Here is a 27,673-nt window from a genome sequence, read left to right as displayed (position 1 = left end):
GCTAGATACCTTTGAAATGTGGTGGTGGCAAATTGAAAAATTTCACGCGCTCTTGTTTGGAAACAAACTCACGTGCTTTTTTGACAGCCGTCATCCGCCATCTTTAAGCAACAGAGTACAGTGCTGCCCTCTTTGTTGTGGCGGTAAATTCCACGTGCTCTTGTTTGGAAACAAAGCCATGTGCTTATTTTGACAGGTGTCATCTCCCATCTTTAACCAACAGAGCACTATGCTGCTATCATGCGGGCAATTTCGTTAGCTGTCATCCGCCATCTTTTAATGAACAGAGCACCGTGCTGCACTATGCGGGGCAATTTCGTCAGCTGTCATCCGCTCGCTCTACAGCAGCCATCTCTCGACGCTAATTGCACAAGATGGTGGCTATGCATGACTCCTTAAAGGTGCTTATGCGAGATGATCGCTATACATAGTTTCTTATGAGACGCCCTTGGGATGCTTGCGCAAGATGGCGGTTATACAAGGCTCCTTATGAGACACCCTAGGGATGCTTACGCAAGATGGTGGTTGCTCTTATGAGGCGGCTTAAGGATCCTTGCATAAGATGGCTAGAGACGCCCCCACCCCTAAGGATGCTTGCGCAAGATGGCGGACGCAAGATGGCGGTTATACATAGCTCCTTATGAGACAGCTAGTACTCGATACAACATGTGATCAGAACATTTGTAACGTTCCAGACGTTACAGTGTAATTATGTTAATTTTATTATGTGTAATTAATTCAGGAATTTAACGTCATGATATTTATTTTGGTATGTAATTGTATTATAATTCATGTTTAATCATTTGCTCACTATCATTTCATTACTTTGTAACTACGACTTGTAAACGAGGGCTGAATATCCTAATATTCACTTAGATTCTTGCGACATTCGTTTAAAATTAACTTGCAGTAGATTTCCTCTATCTTGCCACATCACCGAGGAAGAAGGAAGGACAAATTTAGACACCAAGTTCTGGGAAAAGCGAGCACGTGTTCAAGCGTTCTAACGTAAGCTACCGTATTTCGACCAGAATTATTCAAACTGATCACCGCCTATATTTTCAAAGGAGCGTCATGTTGCCATGGATACTGAGTGAAAGGACTAATAGAAGAACAGTTGATATCAGGGTTAAGACCCGTCAACTCTAATAAATGGAGTGGGGAAAGACGTGTCATCTGATTGGACCACGTGTAGCGACCTGTAATTAGCGCCAGAGAAGGTTATAAAAGGGCGTGTTGGAGCTCTTGGCTTCATCTTCTACGTGATTCTTATTGAGTTTCTACAATCTTCTACTTGATCTTCTACTTGATTTTTCGTCTCGATACTTAGAAATTCTGAATGAGGTGTGTATAGCCACTCTCATCAGGAAGTACGTACAGCTCGGCTACGAGACCGGTTTGAACCAGTCTAAGTCAATAGGTAGTATTAAACTAGATAGAAATGAAACTTCAGAGCACATTTTCAGTAAAGTTGGAAGGATTCTTAATTGAGTATCCTCTCCATAAAACCCAAGGTGGTTCTTCTAACTACGACTTAGGGCTTATCTCCAATATATGGGATAGAGCATAATAGGGAGTGTTAGTTTTGAAGCCATTTTCCAATTAGTGGGAGGTGCAATTTGCAAGGCAGGAATGGTACTTAGCTGCAGATGAAGAGATCTCAAAGACGACCGATGATGTTCCAGCTACAAGGATGGAAGCTTTCCAAGGACCAGCAGAACAAGACTACATGGTGAGCAAGCGAGTTAAAGATATTGCAAGTTTTCGCGAAGTAGAGTCATTCAATTTTTTTTAAATTCATTTTCTATTGTAAATTCAGTTCTCGTTAAACCGTCGTCATTTATAATATATATAATAAATAATATTTTTCTAGTTCACTTTAATCAATCTGCCTTAATTAGCCTTTTGGTTTCTAATTCTCCTGCTTAATGATTAGTGCACTGTGATAAGAGTCCGTCCAAGCTTGATTATAAATTTTTAACTTTAAGTCCTCAACTTAAAGATTGGCGTCCTTAGCTTGCTTGGTTGCATTTCTCGTTCGATGATTGTTCTCCGAGAGGGGAAGTCACACATTGATTGATGTGCTCAGAACACAAAATAAGTGATCAAGACTAGAATCGAACACTGTACTCGATGTCGTTAACTTCAACATGTGATTAAAACATTGTTTGGTGTGTTCAGAACACTACATAAGTAGAATCGAACACTGTACAACATGTTAGGTGGTACCTTTGTTCTAAGAAGATCAGATTGAAACATAACAAGACTAGAATTGAACACTGCACTCGATGCAACATGTGATCAGAACATTGATTGATGTGTTCAGATCACTAAACAAGTAGAACCGAACACTGTACAACATGTTAGGGGATACCTTTGTTCTAAGAAGATCAGATTGAAACATAACAAGGCTAGAATTGAACACAGCACTCGATATCGTTAACCTTAACATGTGATCAGAACATTGATTGATGTGTTCAGATCACTAAACAAGTAGAACCGAACACTGTACAACATGTTAGGGGATACCTTTGTTCTAAGAAGATCAGATTGAAACATAACAAGACTAGAATTGAACACTGCACTCGATGCAACATGTGATTAGAACATTGATTGATGTGTTCAGATCACTAAACAAGTAGAACCGAACACTGTACAACATGTTAGGGGATACCTTTGTTCTAAGAAAATTAGATTGAAACATAACAAGACTAGAATCGAACACTGCACTCGATGCCGTTAACCTTAACATGTGATCCGATACAACATGTTAGGGGATACCTTTGTTCTAAGAAAATTAGATTGAAGCATAGCAAGACTAGAATCGAGCACTGTAAGAACATTGTTTGATGTGTTCAGAGCAAAAGTACAACTTCAATGATTTACCTAGTGTAAAACACACACAGTGATTTAAAATCTAAGAAGAGCATCTAGCTGTTCGCGATACAGCGATTTAAAATCTAAGAAGAGCATCTAGCTGTAAATCACCGATTCTCGTGTTAGAGAGGGTAACTAGTTGAAAAACAGATTCTTAATCTGAGTTCTTTGACATCAGGATGGGCTACCGGTCGAAAACAATAGTGTATGATGTAAGAGGCTAGATACTGCTAGTTTTGCGTCAGGAAGGGCAACTAGTCTTAAAACAAATTCTTGCGATTTAAAATCTTAGTTTTGCGTCAGGAAGGGCATCCGGCTGTAAAACAATAGTTCGCGATACAGTGATTTAAAATCTAAGAAGAGCATCTAGCTGTAAAACCCTGATTCTCGTGTTAGAAGTTGTAAAACAGATTCTTAATCCAAGTTCTTTGACGTCAGGAAGGGCAACCGGTCGAAAACAATAGTGTATGATGTAAGAGGCTAGATACTGCCAGTTTTGCGTCAGGAAGGGCAACTAGTCTTAAAACAAATTCTTGCGATTTAAAATCTTAGTTTTGCGACAGGAAGGGCATCCGGCTGTAAAACAATAGCTCACGATACAGCGATTTAAAATCAAAGAAGTGCATCTAGCTGTAAAACCCCGATTCTCGTGTTAGAAGTTGTAAAAGAGATTCTTAATCCGAGTTCTTTGACGTCAGGAAGGGCAACCGGTCGAAAACAATAGTGTATGATGTAAGAGGCTAGATACTGCCAGTTTTGCGTCAGGAAGGGCAACTAGTCTTAAATTCTTGCGATTTAAAATCTTAGTTTTGCGTCAGGAAGGGCATCCGGCTGTAAAACAATAGTTCACGATATAGCGATTTAAAATCTAAGAAGTGCATCTAGCTGTAAACCCCCGATTCCCGTGTTAGAAGTTGTAAGAGAGATTCTTAATCCAAGTTCTTTGACGTCAGTAAGGGTAACCGGTCGAAAACAATAGTGTGTGATGTAAGAGGCTAGATACTGCTAGTTTTGCGTCAGGAAGGGCAACTAGTCTCAAAAAAACTTCTTCTGATTTAAAATCTTAGTTTTGCGTCAGGAAGGGCATCCGGATGTAAAACAATAGTTCATGATACAGCGATTTAAAATCTAAGAAGAGCATCTAGCTGTAAATCCCGATTCTCGTGTTAGACAGGGTAACTAGTTGAAAAACAGATTCTTAATCTGAGTTCTTTGACGTCAGGAAGGGCAACCGGTCGAAAACAATAGTGTATGATGTAAGAGGCTAGATACTGCTAGTTTTGCGTCAGGAAGGGCAACTAGTCTTAAAACAAATTCTTGCGATTTAAAATCTTAGTTTTGCGTCAGGAAGGGCATCCGGCTGTAAAACAATAGTTCGCGATACAGTGATTTAAAATCTAAGAAGAGCATCTAGCTCTAAAACCCTGATTCTCGTGTTAGAAGTTGTAAAACAGATTCTTAATCCCAGTTCTTTGACGTCAGGAAGGGCAACCGGTCGAAAACAATAATGTATGATGTAAGAGGCTAGATACTGCCAGTTTTGCGTCAGGAAGGGCAACTAGTCTTAAAACAAATTCTTGCGATTTAAAATCTTAGTTTTGCGACAGGAAGGGCATCCGGCTGTAAAACAATAGCTCACGATACAGCGATTTAAAATCTAAGACATGCATCTAGCTGTAAAACCCCGATTCTCGTGTTTGAAGTTGTAAAAGAGATTCTTAATCCCAGTTCTTTGACGTCAGGAAGGGCAACCGGTCGAAAACAATAGTGTATGATGTAAGAGGGTAAATACTGCCAGTTTTGCGTCAGGAAGGGCAACTAGTCTTAAAACAAATTCTTGCGATTTAAAATCTTAGTTTTGCGTCAGGAAGGGCATCCGGCTGTAAAACAATAGTTCACGATACAGCGATTTAAAATCTAAGAAGTGCATCTAGCTGTAAAACCCCGATTCTCGTGTTAGAAGTTGTAAAAGAGATTCTTAATCCAAGTTCTTTGACGTCAGTAAGGGTAACCGGTCGAAAACAATAGTGTATGATGTAAGAGGCTAGATACTGCTAGTTTTGCGTCAGGAAGGGCAACTAGTCTTAAAACAAATTCTTCTGATTTAAAATCTTAGTTTTGCGTCAGGAAGGGCATCCGGATGTAAAACAATAGTTCATGATACAGCGATTTAAAATCTAAGAAGAGCATCTAGCTGTAAATCCCGATTCTCGTGTTAGACAGGGTAACTAGTTGAAAAACAGATTCTTAATCTGAGTTCTTTGACGTCAGGAAGGGCAACCGGTCGAACACAATAGTGTATGATGTAAGAGGCTAGATACTGCTAGTTTTGCGTCAGGAAGGGCAACTAGTCTTAAAACAAATTCTTGCGATTTAAAATCTTAGTTTTGCGACAGGAAGGGCATCCGGCTGTAAAACAATAGTTCGCGATACAGTGATTTAAAATCTAAGAAGAGCATCTAGCTGTAAAACCCTGATTCTCGTGTTAGAAGTTGTAAAACAGATTCTTAATCCAAGTTCTTTGACGTCAGGAAGGGCAACCGGTCGAAAACAATAGTGTATGATGTAAGAGGTTAGATACTACTAGTTTTGCGTCAGGAAGGGCAACTAGTCTTAAAACAAATTCTTGCGATTTAAAATCTTAGTTATGCGTCAGGAAGGGCATCCGGCTGTAAAACAATAGTTCACGATACAGGGATTTAAAATCTAAGAAGAGCATCTAGCTGTAAAACCCTGATTCTCGTGTTAGAAGTTGTAAAACAGATTCTTAATCCGAGTTCTTTGACGTCAGGAAGGGCAACCGGTGGAAAACAATAGTGTATGATATAAGAGGCTAGATACTGCTAGTTTTTGCGTCAGGAAGGGCAACTAGTTTTAAAACATATTCTTGCGATTTAAAATCTTAGTTTTGCGTCAGGAAGGGCATCCGGCTGTAAAACAATACTTCACGATACAGCGATTTAAAATCTAAGACATGCATCCAGATGTAAAACCCCGATTCTCGTGTTAGAAGTTGTTAAACAGATTCATAATCCAAGTTCTTTGACATCAGGAAGGGCAACCGGTCGAAAACAATAGTGTATGATGTAAGAGGGTAAATACTGCCAGTTTTGCGTCAGGAAGGGCAACTAGTCTTAAAACAAATTCTTGCGATTTAAAATCTTAGTTTTGGGTCAGGAAGTGCATCCGGCTGTAAAACAATAGTTCACGATACAGCGATTTAAAATCTAAGAAGTGCATCCAGCTGTAAAACCTCGATTCTCGTGTTAGAAGTTGTAAAAGAGATTCTTAATCCGAGTTCTTTGACGTCAGGAAGGGCAACCGGTCGAAAACAATAGTGTATGATGTAAGAGGCTAGATACTGCTAGTTTTGCGTCAGGAAGGGCAACTAGTCTTAAAACAAATTTTTGCGATTAAAAATCTTAGTTTTGCGTCAGGAAGGGCATCCGGATGTAAAACAATAGTTCACGATACAGCGATTTAAAATCTAAGAAGTGCATCCAGCTGTAAAACCCCGATTCTCGTGTTAGAAGTTGTAAAAGAGATTCTTAATCCCAGTTCTTTGACGTCAGGAAGGGCAACCGGTCGAAAACAATAGTGTATGATGTAAGAGGCTAGATACTGCCAGTTTTGCGTCAGGAAGGGCAACTAGTCTTAAAACAAATTCTTGCGATTTAAAATCTTAGTTTTGCGTCAGGAAGGGCATCCGGCTGTAAAACAATAGTTCGCGATACAGTGATTTAAAATCTAAGAAGAGCATCCAGCTGTAAAACCCTGATTCTCGTGTTAGAAGTTGTAAAACAGATTCTTAATCGAAGTTCTTTGACGTCAGGAAGGGCAACCGGTCGAAAACAATAGTGTATGATGTAAGAGGTTAGATACTGCTAGTTTTGCGTCAGGAAGGGCAACTAGTCTTAAAACAAATTCTTGCGATTTAAAATCTTAGTTTTGCGTCAGGAAGGGCATCCGGCTGTAAAACAATAGTTCACGATACAGTGATTTAAAATCTAAGAAGTGCATCTAGCTGTAAAACCCCGATTCTCGTGTTAGAAGTTGTAAAAGAGATTCTTAATCCGAGTTCTTGGACGTCAGGAAGGGCAACCTGTCGAAAACAATAATGTATGATGTAAGAGGCTAGATACGGCCAGTTTTGCGTCAGGAAGGGCAACTAGTCTTAAAACAAATTCTTGCGATTTAAAATAATAGTTTTGCGTCAGGAAGGGCATCCGGCTGTAAAACAATAGTTCACGATACAGCGATTTAAAATCTAAGAAGTGCATCCAGCTGTGAAACCCCGCTTCTCGTGTTAGAAGTTGTAAAAGAGATTCTTAATCCGAGTTCTTTGACGTCAGGTAGGGCAACCGGTCGAAAACAATAGTGTATGATGTAAGAGGCTAGATACTGCCAGTTTTGCGTCAGGAAGGGCAACTAGTCTTAAAACAAATTCTTGCGATTTAAAATCTTAGTTTTGCGTCAGGAAGGGCATCCGGCTGTAAAACAATAGTTCACGATACAGCGATTTAAAATCTAAGAAGTGCATCTAGCTCTAAAACCCGTGTTGAGGGTGATTCATTTGTTGGATGGGGGTGATCCTACTGTTGCATATTACATTCTCAGGTAATTTCGAGGGCGTGCAGAGAGCCAGCATTAAGTAAGGGCTGTTGATGGAGGGGTGTTAAACCTTGTACAGGCTCCTTCAACAGGAGTAGCCAACATGCCGGCGCCGTGCAGGCTCTTTCGACAGGAGTAGGCTATATGCTGGCACTGTGTTTTAACCTCTCCGTACAATCATGATATTTTATGTTAGGAACGTACATGGGCTAAATGCTACACATTCTGTGGCAGAGCCGGGAATCGAACTCGGGCCTCCGGGGGTAGCAGCTAATCACACTAACTACTACACCACAGAGGACTATTTCAGTTTTACAGAACAGAATATTTTACAACCTTAATACGCTTATAGTCTAGCAATAAGACGTTGTATGAGTTGTATTTCCCGCGGGAAATTTGAATTCTGGAGGGAAATTTGAATTTTGGCGGGAGATTTGAATTTGTAAACAAAGCCACGTGCTTTTTGACAGCTGTCATCGACAACAACGCATCGCTAACCTCACTGCTGCCATCTTGACGGGCCTAAACCTCAGTAGTGCCAACTTAACCTAACTAGCGTGAGGTAAACAAAGCCACGTGTTTTTTGACAGCCACGTGCTTTTTGACAGACAACAACGCATCGCTAACCTCAGTACTGCCATCTTGACGGGTCTAAACCTCAGTAGTGCCAACTTAACCTAACTAGCGCGTAGTAAACAAAGCCACGTGCGTTTTTGACAGCTGTCATCCGCCATCTTTAAACCACAGATCACTGTGCTGCCCTCTTTATCGTAGTAGATGTAAAATTCGTCACCAGTCATCGGCAGTGCTGCCATCTTGGCGGGCCTAAACCTTAGTGCTACCAACTTAACCTCACTAGCGTGAGATAAACAAATCCACGTGCAGCTGTCATCCGCCATCTTTAATCTATAGAGCACAGTGCTACCCTCTTTGTGGTAGCGGATAATTTGAAAAATGGTTTTTGACAGCAACCATCTTTGAGCACCGTCCTGCCCTCTTTAGCTACTTACCTTTGAAATGTGGTAGCGGCAAATTCCACGTGCACTTGTTTGGAAACAAAGCCATGTGCTTTTTTGACAGCTGTCATCCGCCATCTTTAATCAACAGAGCACCATGCTGCTATCATGTGGGCAATTTCGTCAGCTGTCATCCGCCATCTTTAATCCACAGAACATCGTGCTGCCCTCTTTATGGCTACTAACTTAAGCACGTAGTAGCGGACAATTTGAAAAGTCCTGTTATCTATCATCCGCCATCTTTAATCAAGAGAGCACCGTGCTGCCCTCTTTAGCATCTTTAATCCAGAGAGAACAGTGCTGCAATCTTTAGTTTGAAATGTGGTGGCAGCAAATTCCACGTGCTCTTGTTTGGAAACAAAGCTATGTGCTTGTTTGACAGCTGTCATCCGCCATCTTTAATCAACAGAGCACCATGCTGCTATCATGCGGGCAATTTCGTCAGCTGTCATCCACCATCTTTAATCCACAGAACACCGTGCTGCCCTCTTTATAGCTACTACCTTAAGCACGTAGTAGCGGGCAATTTGAAAAGTTCTGTTAGCTATCATCCGCCATCTTTAATCAAGAGAGCACCGTGCTGCCCTCTTTAGCTAGATACCTTTGAAATGTAGTGGTGGCAAATTGAAAAATTTCACGCGCTCTTGTTTGGAAACAAACTCACGTGCTTTTTTGACAGCTATCATCCGCCATCTTTAAGCAACAGAGTACAGTGCTGCCCTCTTTGTTGTGGCGGTAAATTCCACGTGCTCTTGTTTGGAAACAAAGCCATGTGCTTTTTTTTGACAGGTGTCATCTGCCATCTTTAACCAACAGAGCACTATGCTGCTATCATGCGGGCAATTTTGTTAGCTGTCATCCGCCATCTTTTAATGAACAGAGCACCGTGCTGCCCTATGCGGGGCAATTTCGTCAGCTGTCATCCGCTCGCTCTACAGCAGCCATCTCTCGACTCTAATTGCACAAGATGGTGGCTATACATGACTCCTTAAAGGTGCTTATGCGAGATGATCGCTATACATAGTTTCTTATGAGACGCCCTTGGGATGCTTGCGCAAGATGGCGGTTATACAAGGCTCCTTATGAGACACCCTAGGGATGCTTGCGCAAGATGGTGGTTGCTCTTATGAGGCGGCTTAAGGATCCTTGCATAAGATGGCTAGAGACGCCCCCACCCCTAAGGATGCTTGCGCAAAATGGCGGACGCAAGATGGCGGTTATAAATAGCTCCTTATGAGACAGCTAGTACTCGATACAACATGTGATCAGAACATTGATTGATGTGTTCAGAACACAAAATAAGTGATCAAGACTAGAATCGAACACTGTACTCGATGTCGTTAACTTCAACATGTGATTAAAACATTGTTTGGTGTGTTCAGAACACTACATAAGTAGAATCGAACGCTGTACAACATGTTAGGGGGTACCTTTGTTCTAAGAAGATCAGATTGAAACATAACAAGATTAGAATTGAACACTGCACTCGATGTCGTTAACCTTAACATGTGATCAGAACATTGATTGATGTGTTCAGATCACTAAACAAGTAGAACCGAACACTGTACAACATGTTAGGGGATACCTTTGTTCTAAGAAGATCAGATTGAAACATAACAAGGCTAGAATTGAACACAGCACTCGATATCGTTAACCTTAACATGTGATCAGAACATTGATTGATGTGTTCAGATCACTAAACAAGTAGAACCGAACACTGTACAACATGTTAGGGGATACCTTTGTTCTAAGAAGATCAGATTGAAACATAACAAGACTAGAATTGAACACTGCACTCGATGCAACATGTGATTAGAACATTGATTGATGTGTTCAGATCACTAAACAAGTAGAACCGAACACTGTACAACATGTTAGGGGATACCTTTGTTCTAAGAAAATTAGATTGAAACATAACAAGACTAGAATCGAACACTGCACTCGATGCCGTTAACCTTAACATGTGATCCGATACAACATGTTAGGGGATACCTTTGTTCTAAGAAAATTAGATTGAAGCATAGCAAGACTAGAATCGAGCACTGTAAGAACATTGTTTGATGTGTTCAGAGCAAAAGTACAACTTCAATGATTTACCTAGTGTAAAACACACACTGTGCACATATCGCATAGCTATCTCGCCTATCACTTGCCTAGTATGAAAATCAAAAACACACTGTGCACATATCGCATAGCTAACTCGGCAACACTTCAAATGATTTGCTTAGTACGAAAATAAAAAATCTATACCGCGTAGCTAACTCGTTCATCGCACTGCTAAGACGCTTAGTAATTGCAAATACACTGATATATGTCATACGAAAATCAAGAAAGCACACTGCGTAGCCAACTCGCTCGGGTCACTCGCTTAGTAATTGCAACACGACTAGAACACTGATACACACACGGATAAGAATGTTGCGAGATACTACATACTTACATGTTAAAAAAATATTGGGGGTGAAAGATCATAAATTATATGTACACATGTTGTCTCCTCCAAGTTGTAAGACGAAATAGACGCAGTACTGCGATGCTCTTAAAAGTTGTAATCACCGGGCGAGTTGGCCGTGCGCGTAGAGGCGCGCGGCTGTGAGTTTGCATCCGGGAGATAGTAGGTTCGAATCCCACTATCGGCAGCCTTGAAAATGGTTTTCCATGGTTTCCCATTTTCACACCAGGCAAATGCTGGGGCTGTACCTTAATTAAGGCCACGGCCGCTTCCTTCCAACTCCTAGGCCTTTCCTATCCTATCGTCGCCATAAGACCTATCTGTGTCGGTGCGACGTAAAGCCCATAGCAAAAAAAAGTTGTAATCGTTCAACGAGTAAGTTTGGGTCATTCCAGTATCTTACGTCCACATGCGGCAACAAAGGTTTGTAGATAACATCAAGACTACGTGCAGTCGGAAACAGCTTAGAAATGAACTCACGATACTTGTAACTCTTATTTGCATTTACAGCTTCTGCTCTCTTGTAATTACGTCGTATTGCGTCAGTAGCTAAAAGTATTGCTTTATATTTTTTAAGATCATCTTGTAAAATTATATCCTTGTTGGGTATTCGTGAGAAAAGATGTTCTAAGTCCTTTCGTAGGTTTATAGGTAACACCTGTTACAATAAGTTTGTTGTTTGTACTGGGTTTACACCCGATAGCTTTCGAAGCAAGAAGCGGTGGGCCGAGGAAATGGGGCTTGAAGGCACATAAAGTTTGCCAGATAATAATTTATTATATAAATTAGTTTGCGTTACTTCAGTATACAAAGTTAAACAAGACCAGGGACGTGTCCCAATTTAAAGTACCATACTGAAAGAATTTAAACACATGTGACCAGCACAATATACTGATTAATAGAACATTCTTTAGAAACCGGGGGTCTAGCCCTGTAAACAATACATGATTTAGTTTACCAACACCTAACTTAGGGTCTCTTGGTATGCCAATCTGCTCAATAGTACCAAGATTCTAACTCTAATCAGTATAATCTTTACTAGAAAATACGCAAGAGCGTTTGCCACTAACGTGTCATACATAACAGCAAGAACTCTAAATACATACTGTTTGCTCATTAAATCACAGCCTTCTGTTCGCCTCTCGTTCTCAATTATTTCACACATTGACCAAAACTCTTTAAAGTTCAGAGACCGGAATAGTTTACGCTAAAACAATTTTAAAACATTATCCGTCCCATACATAAGGACAACATAGCAAACGAACTCAGGTCTACAGACCTTAAAATACCTCTATCATACATACCTTATTTTAAGTGAAACTTGCCCGGGGCAAAGAACTTTTGAAACCTTACGTAGGCTAAAGCCTTAACATGAAATTCTTTACAATTGCAATCCGCTTCCTCAACTTTCATAACGCGCTACACAAGGGGTTCCTGTCTTAACGTCTTACCTCCACGTCTGGTGAGTCCTCAGTTCGAGGCCGCGACGGTACCGGCTGCGAATGCAGCGAGCAAGTCAAGCAGACCAGAATCAGAATGACGGCAAGGAGCAGCGAGCGCTCGCCTGCCCAGCAGGGAGAGGCGCGCGCGCACTCAAAGGGGAGGGGAGTTTTGTCACCAGACGTGCAGGCAAGAGGAGGATAGCCAACCTAAGGTTGAAAACACCCCAGGACGGGAAGAAAGTTCCCTTTATCCTGGGGCCATGAGGGCATGAGGACCACGTTTATTTAGGAAGGGCAATGCAAAACATAATACAACATGACATTTATAAATAACATCAAAATAAAAGAGCTTGCAAGCACAATTACACTGATAAAATAAAACGAAGAGTGAAAGGAAATCTTCTTCACGGTACATTGTTATTAATCTTAACATTTGAATTTCCTACCCAGAAACAGCCATCTTCGTAGCGAATACCGTAGGTAGTGTCAGTTTGTCCTGTAAAAGGTGTTTCTATATAAGGCGCAAAGGGAGATCCATAGGTATCTTGAATAAAAGTTCTAAACTGATTGCGATACTCTGGTGTAATCATAACCTCAGACAAAGATGGTATATTTTGCGTCGATGTAGTAGGTGTTTCAGCAATAACATCTGTAGTTAAAACCTCGACACACTCCTCCTCCGCCACCCGGGGGGCCATCTCAGGGGCCCGCTCCTCCGCCGTCACCCGAGGGGCTTTCCCAAGGGCCCGCTCCTCCTCCCGCGGGAAATTTGAATTTGTGTAACACAGCCACGTGCTTTTTGACAGATGTCATCGACAACAACGCATCGCTAACTTTACTGCTGCAATCTTGACGGGCCTAAACCTCAGTGGTGCCAACTAAACCTTACTAGCGCGAGATTTGCAATGGGTAAACAAAGCCTCGTGCTTTTTTAACAATTACGTGCTTTTTGACAGCTGTCATCGACAATAACGCATCGCTAACCTCACTGCTGCCATCTTGACGGGCCTAAACCATTGTGGTGCCAACTTAACCTCACTAGCTTTTTGACAGCTTTAATCAAGAGAGCACCGCGCTGCCCAATTTAGGTACATAACTTTGAAATGTGCTGACGGATAATTTGAGAAATGTTTTTTGACAGCAGCCATCTTTAATCAAGAGAGCACCGTGCTCCCCTCTTTAGGTACATACCATTGGAATGTGGTGGCGGATGATTTGAAAAATGCTTGTTGACAAGCTGTCATCTTTAATCAACAGAGCACCGTGCTGCTATCTTTATCATAGTAGTGGGCAATTCCGTCACCTCTCATCCTCCATCTTTAATCAACAGAACATCGTGCTGCCCTCTTTAGATACATATCTTTGAAATGTGGTGGCGGATCATTTGTAAAATGCTCTTTGACAGCAGCCATCTTTAATCAACAGAGCACCGAGCTGCCCTCTTTAGGTACATACCTTTGAAATGTGGTGGCAGATAATTAGAAAAATTATTTTTGACAACCTGCCATCTTTAATCCACAGAGAACCGTGCTGCCCTCTTTAGCTACTTACTTTTGAAATGTGGTGGCGGACAATTTGAAAAATTCTATTTTACAAGCTGCCATCTTTAATCAACAGAGCATCATGCTGCCGTTTAGCTAAATACCTTTGAAATGTGGTGGCGGACAATTTGAAAAATGCTTTTTGACAGCAGCCATCTTTAATCAAGAGAGCACCGTGCTGCCCTCTTTAGGTACATGCCTTTGAAATGTGGTGGCAGATAATTTGAAAAATTATTTTCGACAAGCTGCCATCTTTAATCAACAGAACACCGTGCTGCCATCCTTAGCTACATATCTTTGAAATGTGGTGGCGGATAAATTGAAAAATTGTTTTTGACAAGCTGCCATCTTTAATCCACACAGCACCGTGCTGCCCTCTTTAGCTATTTACCTTCGAAATGTGGTGGCGGACAATTTGAAAAATTCTATTTGTCAAGCTGCCATCTTTAGTCAATAGAGCAGCATGCTGCCCTCTTTAGCAAAATACCTTCGAAATGTGGTGGCGGACAATTTGAAAAATGCTTATTGACAAGCTGCCATCTTTAATCAACAGAGCACCGTGCTGCTATTTGTATCGTAGTAGTAGGCAATTTCTACATAACAGCTGTCATCTACCACCTTGCATCGCAAACCTCAGTGCAGCACTATTTAACTACTTACTTTTGAAATGGTGGTGGCGGCAAATTCCACGTGCTCTTCTTTGGAAACAAACTCACGTGCCTTTTTGACAGCTGTCATCCACCATCTTTAATCAACAGAGCACCGTGCTGCTATCTTTATCGTAATAGCGGGCAATTCCGTCAGCTGTCATCCGCCACCTTTAATCAAGAGAGCACCGTGCTGCTATCTTGCAGGCAATATAAAAAAAATTCCGTCAGCTGTCATCCACCATCTTGCATCGCAAACCTCATTGCTGCTATCTTTAGCTACTACCTTTGAAATATCTTGGCGGATAATTTAAAAAGTTCTACAGCAGTCATCTCACGACGCTAATTGCACAAGATGGCGGCTATACATAACTCCTTAAGGGTGCTTACGCAAAATGGTGGCTGCAAGATGGCTGCTATACATACGTTATTATGAGACGGACTTGGGATGCTTGCGAAGGTGGCGGCTATACATGGCTCCTGATGAGAAGCCTTAAGGGAGCTTGCGCAAGATGGCGGCTGCTCTTATGAGACGGCTTAAGGCTGCTTGCACAAGATGGCTGCTGCTCTTATGAGACGCTCTAAGGATGCTTGCGCAAGATGGTGGACACAAGATGGCGGCTATGCACAGCTCCTTATGAGACGCCTTAACGGTGCTTGCGCAAGATCGCTGTTGCGCTTATCAAGAAAGCTAGCTTAGAGTCTAACGTGCGGTGCCGTTTCGATTCATTAAATTTACGTGTTAAATGCAAATGTTAAATATCTCGAAAACGGTGCATCGTAGAGCAAAACGGACAAAATGTTTCTGCCTAATGCCCAGGTTCGCAGTATGAGGAACATCATAGCATAAGAAAAACATAGTCTAATGATGAGATCAACGGTTCGGTTCCTACTAGGCCCTTTGGCATTTGCTCTGTTTAGCTTGTATTGAAGCAATTTTTGTAACATGATCAGGTCTAGCTATGGTAGAGAGTATAACGTGCCGTGCTGGTTCGATTCATTAAATTTGGGGCTTAAATGCATAATGTTAAATATCTCGAAAACGGTGCATTGTAGAGCAAAATGGATAAACTTTTTCTGCCTAATACGTAGACTCGCAGTATCAGGAACATGAAAGCATAAGAAAAAGTAGTTTAATGATGAGATCAACGGTTCGGTTCCTACTTAGGCCCTTTGGCATTGACGGCTATCTAATTCTACAAGATGGCGACTGCTCTTATGAGATAGCTTAAGGGTGCTTGCACAAGATGGCCGCTTCTCTTGTGAGACGCCCTAGGGATGCTTGCGCAAGATGGTAACACAAAATGGTGGCTATACATAGCTCCTTATGAGACGGCTTAAGAGCGCTTGTACAAGATGGCTGTTATACACAGGGTCTTATGAGACGCCCTAGAAGTGCTTGCGCAAGATAGCAGCGACAAGATGGTGACTATACACAGCTCCTTATAATACGGCCTAGGGGTGCTCGCACAAGATAGTGGCTGCTTTTATGAAGAAAGATAGCTTAAAGGCTACTGCACTTCATGGCGGCTACTGTTATGCCTGCGGTGGAGCTCAATTTGAAATTCCACGTGCTCTTGTTTGCAAAATTCTACGTGTTATTTACAGCAGTAGCATAATAGGACAGTTCTGCGGCCACCGCCACCGCAGGCTCCCAGAGGCCTCCTCCACCACCACCACAGCTAGAGGCCTCCCAGAAGCCTCCTCCACCACCACCACAGCCAGAAGCCTCCCAGAGGCCTCCTCCACCACCCGGGGAAATTTGAATTGGTAAACAAAGCCACGTGCTTTTTGACAGCTATCATCCACAACAACGCATCGCTAACCTCACTGCTGCCATCTTGACGGGCCTGAACCTCAGTAGTACCAACTTAACCCAACTAGCGCGAGATTTGAATAGTTAAACAAATCCACGTGTTTTTTGACAGCCACGTGCTTTTTGACAGACAACAACGTATCGCAAACCTCAGTACTGCCATCTTGACGGGCCTAAACCTCAGTGCTACCAACTTAACCTGACTAGCGCGAGATTTGAATCGGTAAACAAAGCCACGTGCAGCTGTCATCAGCCATCTTTAATCCAGAGAGCACCGTGCTGCCCTCTTTATCGCAGTAGATGCAAATTCGTCACCTGTCATCGGCGGTGCTGCCATCTTAACGGGCCTAAACCTTAGTGCTACCAACTTAACCTCACTAGCGCGAGATAAACAAATCCACGTGCTTTTTTGACACCTGTCATCCACCATCTTTAAACTATAGAGCACAGTGCTGCCCTCTTTAGCTACTTACCTTTGAAATGTGGTGGCGGATAATTTGAAAAACGCTTTTTGACAGCAGCCATATTTGAGCACCGTGCTGCCCTCTTTAGCTAGATACCCTTGAAATGTGGTGGCAGACAATTCCACGTGACAGCAGCCATCTTTGAGCACAGTGCTGCCCTCTTTGAGATGACGGGAAATTCCACGTGCTTTACAAACTCACGCGCTTTTTATGACAGCCGTCATCCGCCATCTTTAATCAACAGAGCCCAGTGCTGCCTTCTTTAGCTAGATACCTTTGAAATGTGGTGGCGGTAAATTTCACGTGCTCTAGTTTGGAAACAAAGCCATGTGCTCTTTTGCCAGCTGTCATCCGCCAACTTTAATCAACAGAGCACCGTGCTGCTATCATGCGGGCAATTTCTTCAGCTGTCATCCGCCTTCTTTAATCCAGAGAACACCGTGCTGCCCTCTTTATGGCTACTACCTTAAGCACGTAGTAGCGGGCAATTTGTAAAGTTCTGTTAGCCATCATCCGCCATCTTTAATCAAGAGAGCACCGTGCTGCCACCTTTAGCTAGATACCTTTGAAATGTGGTGGCGACAAATTGAAAAATTCCACGTGCTCTTGTTTGGAAACAAACTCACGTGCTTTTTTCTGATAGCTGTCATCCGCCATCTTGCATCACAAATCTCAGTGCTGCACTCTTTAGCTAGATACCATTGAAATGTGGTGGCGGCAATTGGAAAAATTCTATATGCTCTTGTTTGGAAACAAAGCCACGTGCTTTTTGACAGCTGTCATCCGCCATCTTTAATCAATAGAGCACTGTGCTGCTATCATGCGGGCAATTTCGTCAGCTGTCATCCGCCATCTTTAATGCACAGAGCACCGTGTTGCCCTCTTTAAGGCTACTACCTTAAGCACGTAGTAGCGGGCAATTTGAAAAGTTCTGTTAGCTGTCATCACAAATCTCAGTGCTGCACTCTTTAGCTAGATACCATTGAAATGTGGTGGCGGCAAAATGAAAAATACCACGTGCTCTTGTTTGGAAACAAACTCACGTGCTTTATGGCAGCTGTCACCCGCCATCTTATATCACAAACCTCAGTGCTGCGCTCTTTAGGTACATACATTTGAAATATGGTGGCGGATAATTATAAAAGAAAAATTCTACAGCAGCCATCTCTCGACGCGAATTGCACAAGATGGTAGCTATACATGACTCCTTAAGGGTGCTTACGCAAGATGGCTGCTATATATAGGTTGTTATGAGACTCCCTTGGGATGCTTGCGCAAGATGGCAGTTATACATGGTTCCTTAGGAGATACCCTAGGGATGCTTGCTCAAGATAGCGGCTGCTCTTATAGGACGGCTTAGGGATCCTTGCACAAGATGGGTTGAGACGACCTAAGGATGCTTGCGCAAGATGGCGGACACAAGATGGCAGCTATACACAACTCCTTATGAGACGCTTTAAGGGTGCTTGCGCAAGATAGCTGCCGCTCTTATGAAGAAAGCTAGGTTAGGGGCTAACGTGTCGTGCTATTTCGATTCATTAAATTTAGGGCTTAAATGCAAAATGTTAAATATCTCGAAAACGGTGCACCGTAGAGCAAAACGGACAAACTTTTTCTGCCTATTACGTAGGTTCGCAGTATGAGGAAAATCATAGCATAAGAAAAACATAGTCTAATGATGGGATCAACGGTTCGGTTCCTACTTAGACCCTTTGGCATTTGCTCTGTTTTAGCTTGTATTGAAGCGAGTCTTCGTAACATGATCAGGTCTAGCTATGGCAGAGAGAATAACGTACCGTGCTGGTTCGATTAATTAAATTTGGGGCTTAAATGCGAAATGTTAAATATCTCGAAAATGGTGCATCGTAGAGCAAAACGGACAAACATTTTCCGCCTATTACGTAGGTTCGCAGTATCAGGAACAAGAAAAACATAGTCTAATGATGAGATCAACGGTTCGATTCCTACTTAAGCCCTTTGGCATTGGCAGCTATCTAATTCTACAAGATGGTGGCTGCTCTTATGAGACACAAGATGGCTTGAGACGTCCTAGGGATGCTTTCGCAAGATGGCGGACACAAATTGGTGACTATACATAGCTCATTATGAGACAGCCTAGGGGTGCTCGCACAAGATGGCGGCTACTCTTAAGAAGAAAGCTAGCTTAGAGGCTACTGAGCAAGTTAAGGGCTGCTGTTATGCATACGGTGGAGGGCAATTTGAAATTCTATGTGCTTAATCAACAGAGCACCTTGCTGCCCTCTTTAGCTGAAATGTGGTGGCGAATAATTTGAAAAATGCTTTTGACAGCTGTCATCTTTAAACAATGGCGACTATACATAGGCTGTTAAGGCCTTATCATTCTCCTCCTCCTCCTCCTTCTCTACCTCCTCCTCCTCCTCCTCCGCCTCTCATGTCAAGGCTTAGCTTTATATCGAACAAGTTTAAACCTGCATCGCGAAGGCAAGCGTGTGATGCGAGAACATTATTGTGCATGTTTAGACTTACGAAACATTAGAAGAGTAGAATCAAACGCTGTACTCGATACAACATGTGATCAGAATATTGTTTGACGTGTTCAGAACACAAAATAAGTGATCAAGACTAGAATCGAACACTGTACTCAATACATCATGTGTTTAGAACATGTCAGGGGATACCCTTGTTCTAAGAAGATCAGATTGAAACAAAACAAGACTAGAATCGAACACTGTAATCGATGTTGTTAACTTCAACATATGATCAGAACATTGTTCGATGTGTTCAGAGCAAAAGTACAATTTTAATGATTTGCGTAGTGTAAAATCAAAAACTATGGAAAGACACTGTGCACATATCGCGTAGCTAACTCGCACAGTAAACGATATTGCAAAACTACAACTTAAATGATTTGCCTAGTATAAAATTAAAAAACACTGTACACATACTGCGCAGCTAACTCGCTCGGTAAATGATATAGCAAATTTACAACTTCAAATGATTTACCTTCCATCATTCGTCTTGTGTGAATATCAGTCGAACAAATTATCGCATAAACATGTAACATGAAATATCAGTCAATCTGTTGGCATGGGTTACAAGCATGTAGCTTATGCGGGAAGTAAAATTAAACAGAACGCTAGTGCTATAAGAAATACTCTGCTTACATTTAAGTCCCTTAGCTGTTGAACAAGTTATTCCATAAATATGTAACATGAAATATTGCACCCATAAGCGAATTCACGTAATTAATTTACAAATTAAAAGTTGAATATTTCGCATATCGAATACTACAGTAGGCTGTGAGAGCTAGCAGTCAAAATGGAACTTTCTGGCGCCAGTCAGTCGGCAAGGAAAATCCTCGAAACTCTTCTTAGAGCACGAGCAACTTGTAAACCGCCCTGAGTACTGCATCCAATAAATTTTATGGTACCGCCAGGAGTGACAACTTTCTACTTGGTTCTCACGAGAAAATCACGCGTTGAGGCCTGACCTACTTAGAAGGACAAAGAGACAACTATAATACCCACCAACCCTAGGGAGAAAATGGAAGCATCCATGCTGCGAAGAGCGCGAAAGTCTCAGCCAATCACAAAATTCCAAATTTGAATGTCCTGTCATAGCGGGAATTTGCAGTCAGTATTTCGCTATTTGAAGCCCGGAATAGTTGTGAAAAACAGTGTCCTGACTTCCTAATAATATTTGAAAATTTATCACTGCGAAGGTGTGGTTAATTATTGGCTAATTGATAAAATTTTAACTTCACACGGAAGAGTAGTATCGCCCAGGAAATGAACTGTCATGGCGGGAAGGAGCCATTCGCTGGAAGAAAATAACGCCGGTGACGCACGCCGTCGTGTGGATTATCCTGTGATCGTTTCCCACGGCACAATATAACAAGTAAGTCAGACCGAAATTAGGAAGATTTTGTACATAAATTTTGAAACTTTAACCTACGGATGTATGATAAAGCGCTCCGAAGTGCTGGATCACTACGCCACATCCCTTCCACAGAACTATTTTCAAGGTGGGGGGAGAACTCATTACATAACCAGCGAGCAGGGTGGTGAATCTTCAGTGTGTGACGGTGTGACTCTGTGTTTCACTGTGTATCCTCTTTTCGTGGGTTAGTTGAATCTTCAGTGTGTTTAGAGTGTGTCAGCTAATTCAGTTAGTCAGCTTTGAACTTTACTTTTGGCTGGTAAGAAAGCGATCAGAGACACTTGTTGGCATTCTGAGTGAGCCATGTATTTTACTTGGGAGAGTAACATTTCAGAAATGAACACTTTAACCAACTTTACTTTACGTTGAATTTATGCAGGGATAACAGGCAACAGCTACACTTTCAACACTTGGCTTAAATGAACTCACATTACGAATCGAGAGGGACAAGTCCATGTTTCAGCGCAGCTGCGTAAAACCTTTCTAATCCACGTGTAGTTTGACATTTGTTGGAGAGCTATTTTATTCTTCATTTTGAAGGACGATCAGCATACATTTCCCCACAACATTGGAAACTGTACTTTAGCTTGCTTTTACCACTTACAATAAACTGTTTTGGCAAGCGAGATGTTTTTCGGGAGAAACTAGTTAAAGCAGACAGGGAGCAGAATGTCTTTTCATTAATGAAAGGCCGCTGTGTTAAAGACCTTGAGCAAACTGTTATGTTCCGAAGGGGTGAACAGCCGGTAAGCTGTAGGTAAACAAAGCTGAGAGAGCGGTGTGGAGACCAGCAGGTGATCTTTCAGGCAGGTAGCGGAGAGGAAACTTTCGACTTTACGTCAGGAGTCTATGCAGTGCTATCGTCCAATCTTCACTGGAGTGCGAGAAAATGCGAGTGTTTATGTTAATGTAAGCGTGTGTAACGCCATGATAAAAATGTATCAAGTTTGCGTGTGTGAAAATTTGGAATACCACATCAGCTTCAAGATGGAATTCTAATTCACCATGACGGAGCCCGGAGGGTGATCCAACATGCCTCCATCACCCAGGTATGAGCATCAATAAAAATATGTAAATAAGTATGTAGGACCGTGCCTAATCGATGATCAAATGTAGCTTAGACTGTTAGGTAGGATTGTAAATAATTCACATTTTAATAATCATAATAATAATAATAATAATAATAATAATAATAATAATAATAATAATGTTGCACTTTCAGCTAGGGTTATTTGCGCACTTCCTTTATGTAGATGTGTTTGCGTATTGTTATGGATTACTCTGTAGTATGTCACTTTGACAGTTTAGGATGCTATATTATTTGATCTCAATGAGTGTAATGCCGATTAATAATAATAATAATAATAATCATGTTATTATAACTTTAGTTTGGGCGACATTTCTGTTGGAGTTGTGATCTTGTAGACACCGCCTTGTTGATTTTAATGCTTATTTTACTATTTTGCGCTTTCAGCTTGTTTTATGTTGTGGAATCATCCTTCAGATGACCGTTTCTGGTAGTTCTTATACCGTGTATTTTGCGACGATATTTTGGTAGACGCGAAGATTTATTTCTGTGTAGTTGCGGTTGCACATTTTTCAATAGCCGTGTTTTTGAGAGGCAATCTCGTCTTTTTTTTTAAGAAACAGTTAATGACAGGAAGCCATTGATGAGTCAGCTCTGATATTTTGTGATATGTGAAGCAGAGAATGATCTAGAGATCGAGCTAAATGAATAATATCCCTGATGATCTACGTTGATAATGGAAATGTGATATTTGGACCATGTCATGAACTGTCGTAAGAAATAGTGATGTGCACGACAGATATTTCGCCCGCCGGATAAGAGCGAGGCCGTATTATGAAGTACTACGTCGAAAATAATGATGCGTAAATAGCATTGAGAGATGAATAATTTAACCAAGAGTGTTAAATATGTTACGACATGGGTTATGATTGTAGGCAGAAGCCTGTATTTTGTTTCAAGTAATTCCAGGGAAAGTAGATGCTCGGCAAATATGCTAGCCGTAGTACATGTGAGCAGAGCGGCGAGTCAATGTGTATTTTGATAGTCATGTAGTGTCATCGATGACATGGAATAGCAGTAATTATTGTCCATAAAGGTTAAATAGTGTCATGGCCAGACATTTGTCGTCTGAGGTTAGAGATTGCCGTCAAATTCACAATATATTGCTACTCGTAGCGGGGTAAAATATTTTCTGTAGACTCCGACATTTTGCGCATTTCATCTTTATTTAATTTTCAGTAGGCAGCGATGTTGGGATCTAGTTTTGTTTATTTGTTATTCTTTCTGAGTGTACCTTTTATTACCGTTTATTTGTAGGATGTGATCGTATGTGAATTATTTATATTTGATTTGATGTAAATAGATAGGTGTAGTTAGGCTAGTTTTGATTTCTGTATTTTCTTTTGTTGGAGCAGTGTTTCTCCATTAACAGATTTAATTATGTAAATAAGATTAGGGGTGTTAGGATAGTAGATCATCGATTAGGTCACAGTCAAAACCATAGTAGTGGTATGCTCATACCAGGCATTCAGTAATTACCAAACCTTTAAAATCCACTACATTTTATTTAGGAAATGAAGCGATCTTTAATAAACCAGTTGTATAATAACTGCCGCAAATGAATGAAGTAAATAAGATGGGGTCTGCCTCCATCTAGTGGTGGTACCACAAATAATGAGTTCATAATGAAATGCAGTCAGCGGCAAATTAAGTAAAATTTTAATGTACAAGGATCGCTTTCATTTGAAATGTAAACATGAGGCACTTGGCCTAATCATTTGGATTATTTTAAAGAGGTCCAGGCTATCACAGTCATGCAGGTGAAATTTAAATAATTAAATGAGTGATTGTAACACTCAGGTTCATGTGTCAATAATTTCCTTTTCAACCACGAGTAGTTTGAATGTGATGGTGGTTACGTGGGAAATGAAGTACGATGTCCATGGCTGTTTTCTTTGAATTATTCCTTATTTGTTACATGGTTAGTGCAGACCACGATTATTTTTTAAAGTTGGGTGTTTCCCAACTATGCCACATGTTTTAAAGACTTGATAAACTCCTCTGAGTCAGTGTTGATTTCATGACGTAACGAATTACTTAATTAATTATTCAACTACATTAATTTATTTTGAGAGACATTTCCTACGTAATACAATTCTGTACTTCAAATGAGGTGGTATTTCTAACCAGAGTTTTGAATTTATTCACGTCATCGTCTTGAAGACAGTGTCAACATAGTCTGGAATATTTTAATTAATTTGATTGACCTTCACTCAGTTTTATTAGGCAGATAATTGAGTTATTGTAAGGCAAATCTTCAATCTCTTTTTTAAATTTCTATTTCATTACACTTTGTTTACATTTTCCACCAGTTTAGTTCACTTTCATTTTGGGCACTTTGCACTTTTTCAATAAATCAGTTTGTTATTTAAATTTTAATTCAGTCTTTGGGTACAGTCATTTATAGTTAGTTTACCCCCATCTTTTCATTTTCTCACTCCCTGATCGGCGTGTGGCCTATCTTCGGGGATACCAACGGACGGTCCGCGACTGAGGAAGAAAAGTCTACATGCAGCGGTGAGTATCATTTAAATGTCATTTATTACAGGAGCAGCCGGCGCACAGAAGAAGGAAGAAGTTCACCGCAGTTGTTGCCCTGAAAAGGGCACAATATCGGTTCGGAAACATATTGTTTCATTCTGTTGACGTGGGTTATAAGCATGTAGCTTGTGCAGGCGAGGGCTACTATGCAAAATGCTGAGCCGAAAAAAATAATTGTGATAGGGTATGGAACCCAGGGGTTACGTCTTATCAGAAGGGCAAAAAAGAATGAAAGGACTCTTCCGCCTCCTTACTGCACATTCCTTTTCTAAAGGGCTAATGGGCAAAAGGGCTAATGGGCTAATGGGCTAATGAGCTAAAGGGCTAAAGGGCTAAAGGAGCAACAACCTCATCGTTCGCTATCAGCAAGAACGCTTGTACTTTGTTAAGTGTAGAAAATTAATCCTTATTTGTAAATGGTTTCATGTTCAGAACAAGGAATGGAACCTAGGGGTTACGTCTTACCTAATAAAATCCCCGAGGTGCGATGAGTTACGTTTTTTCGAACTAGTATTTGGAACACTGAACTTTTCAAGATGATAGCATGGAGTTTAGCAATGTTCTGTTGTTGGATTATAAATTCCGCGCTACAACATGCATAAGGTGGCAGCCTTGAGGTTTACCGCCGTAAAGATGACAAGAGTGAGGTTAGCAATGTTCCGTTGTTGGATTTTAAATTCCGCGCTATAACATTCATAAGGTGGCCGCCTTGAGGATTACCGCTGTAAAGATGACAGCAGTGAGGTTAGCGACGCTCTATTGTCCTTCAAAGTGAGGTTAGGGTTCGTCAAGAAGACAGCTGTCAAAAAAGCACGTGGCTATGTTTACCAAACAAGAGCACGTGGTCGTGACGTCACGGTCACGTAGTATGCTGCTTCAGCATGCAATGTACTATGTCTACACCTACGTAGTAAACACTCTGCTATGTTCACAAAATTTTTACAAATAACTATTTTTTATGCTTTAAGTCCGTGCACATAGGTTACGTTAAGATAGCAGCACACGTACAAGCGATGGTCGCACGCTCGCGTAGAAGATGTATGCATTATTAAAAGGTGCGTATGTACACGCTTTTAAACCTTGCTATTCTTACTGCTACTATGTTCGCAAGATTTTCAAACATCGCTATTCTTTGTGCTTTAAGTTCGTTCGCATAGGTCATGCTAAAGGAGCAGCATAAACACATGTGAACATTGTATGCACATTCTAGCGGAATGTGTTTAGTACGATAGTTGATGCATGCAAAATCGATAGGTGATGTGTACACGCTTTGAAACTTAACTATTCTTCGTGCATTAAATTCGTGCACATGGGTTATGGTAAGATAGCGGTACTCTCTAGCGGGGAAGTTTAGTACTCGAGTTGATGCGTGTATAATCGATAGGCAATGCGTACACGCTTTTAAAACATTGCTATTCTTACCGCTGCTGCTATGTTCACAAGATTTTTATACATCGCTATTCTTTATGCTTTAAGTTCATGCGTGTAAGTTATACTAAGTTGGCAGCATACTTATAAGGTTGTTGCACGCTCTAGTAGAAAAGGTTTAGTACGAAAGACGATGCATGCAAAATCGATAGGTGATGTGTACACGCTTTGAATTTGCCTATTCTTTGTGCTTTAAGTTCGCGCACGTAGGTTATGTTAAGATTGCAGCACACACAAGCAATGATCGCACGCTCTAGTGGAAGAAGTTTAGTTCAAGAGTTAATGCGTGCAAAATTGACAGGTGATGTGTACACGCTATTCTTTGTGCTTGAAGTTCACGCACATAGGTAGCAGCACACAATTGCGAACGTTGTACACTCTAGCGGAAGAAGTTTTAGTACGATAGTCGATGCATGCAAAATCGATAGGTGATGTGTACGCGCTTTAGAACATAGCTATTTTTTGTGCTTTAACCTTATACACATACGTTAGCAATATACATATGTGATCGTTGTACACTCTGGCGGGAAAAAATAGTCGATGCATTCAAAATCAATAGGTGATGTGTACACGCTGTTAAACATCGTTATTTCTGTGCTTTAAGTTCGTGCGTATAGGCTATGCTAAGATAGGAGTACAATCTAGCGGAAGAAGTTCAGGGTGATGTGTACACGCTTTGAAACATGGTTATTCTTTGTACTTTAAATTCATGCACATAGGTTATTATAAGGTAGCAGCACAATCTATCGGAAGAAGTTCAGTATAAGAGTCGATGCATACAAAATCGATAGGTGATGTGTACACGCTTTGAAACACGACTATTCTTTGTAGTTTAAGTTCATGCGTATAAGTTATGCTAAGATAGCAGCACAATCTAGCGGAAAAATTTAGTATGACAGTCGATTCATGTAAAATCAATAGGTAATGTGTGCACGCTTTGAAACATGGCTATTCTTTGTACTTTAATTTCATGCGTATTCTGCTAAGATATCAGTATAATCTAGTTAAAAAAGTTTAGTATGATAGTCGATTTATGGAAAGTCAATAGGTTATGTGTACACGCTTTGAAACATGGCTATTCTTTGTACTCTAATTTCATGCGTATATGTTATGCTAAGATAGCGGAAGAAGATTAGTGCGATATTTGATGCATACAAAATCGATAGGTGATGTGTACACGCTTTTAAACATGGCTATTCCTTGTACTTTAAGTTCATGCGTATAGGTTATGCTAAGATAGCAGTACAATCTAGCGGAAGAAGTTTAGTACGATAGCTGATGCATGCAAAATCGATAGATGATGTGTACACGCTGTGAAACATGGCTATTCTTTGTACTTTAAGTTCATGCGTATAGGTTATGCTAAGATAGCAGCACAATCTAACGGAAGAAGTTTAGTATGATAGTCGATTCATGTAAAATCAATAGGTAATGTGTGCACGCTTTGAAACATGGCTATTCTTTGTACTTTAATTTCATGCGTATTCTGCTCAGATAGCAGTATAATCTAGTTAAAAAAGTTTAGTATGATAGTCGATTTATGGAAAGTCAATAGGTTATGTGTACACGCTTTGAAACATGGCTATTCTTTGTACTCTAATGTCATGCGTATATGTTATGCTAAGATAGCGGAAGAAAATTAGTGCGATATTTGATGCATACAAAATCGATAGGTGATGTGTACACTCTTTTAAACATGGCTATTCATACTGCTGCTCTGTACCCAAGATATTTAATCATAGCTAATCCTAGTGTTGCTCTTAACGTTCTAGAGTTAACGATTGATGACGTGACCGTGACGTCACGACCACGTGCTCTTGTTCGGTAAAC

Source organism: Anabrus simplex, chromosome 6, assembly GCF_040414725.1.
Source record: "Anabrus simplex isolate iqAnaSimp1 chromosome 6, ASM4041472v1, whole genome shotgun sequence".
Lineage (NCBI taxonomy): Eukaryota > Metazoa > Arthropoda > Insecta > Orthoptera > Tettigoniidae > Anabrus > Anabrus simplex.
The sequence above is the reverse complement of the archived record's forward strand: the minus strand, read 5'-3'. Positions refer to the sequence as shown.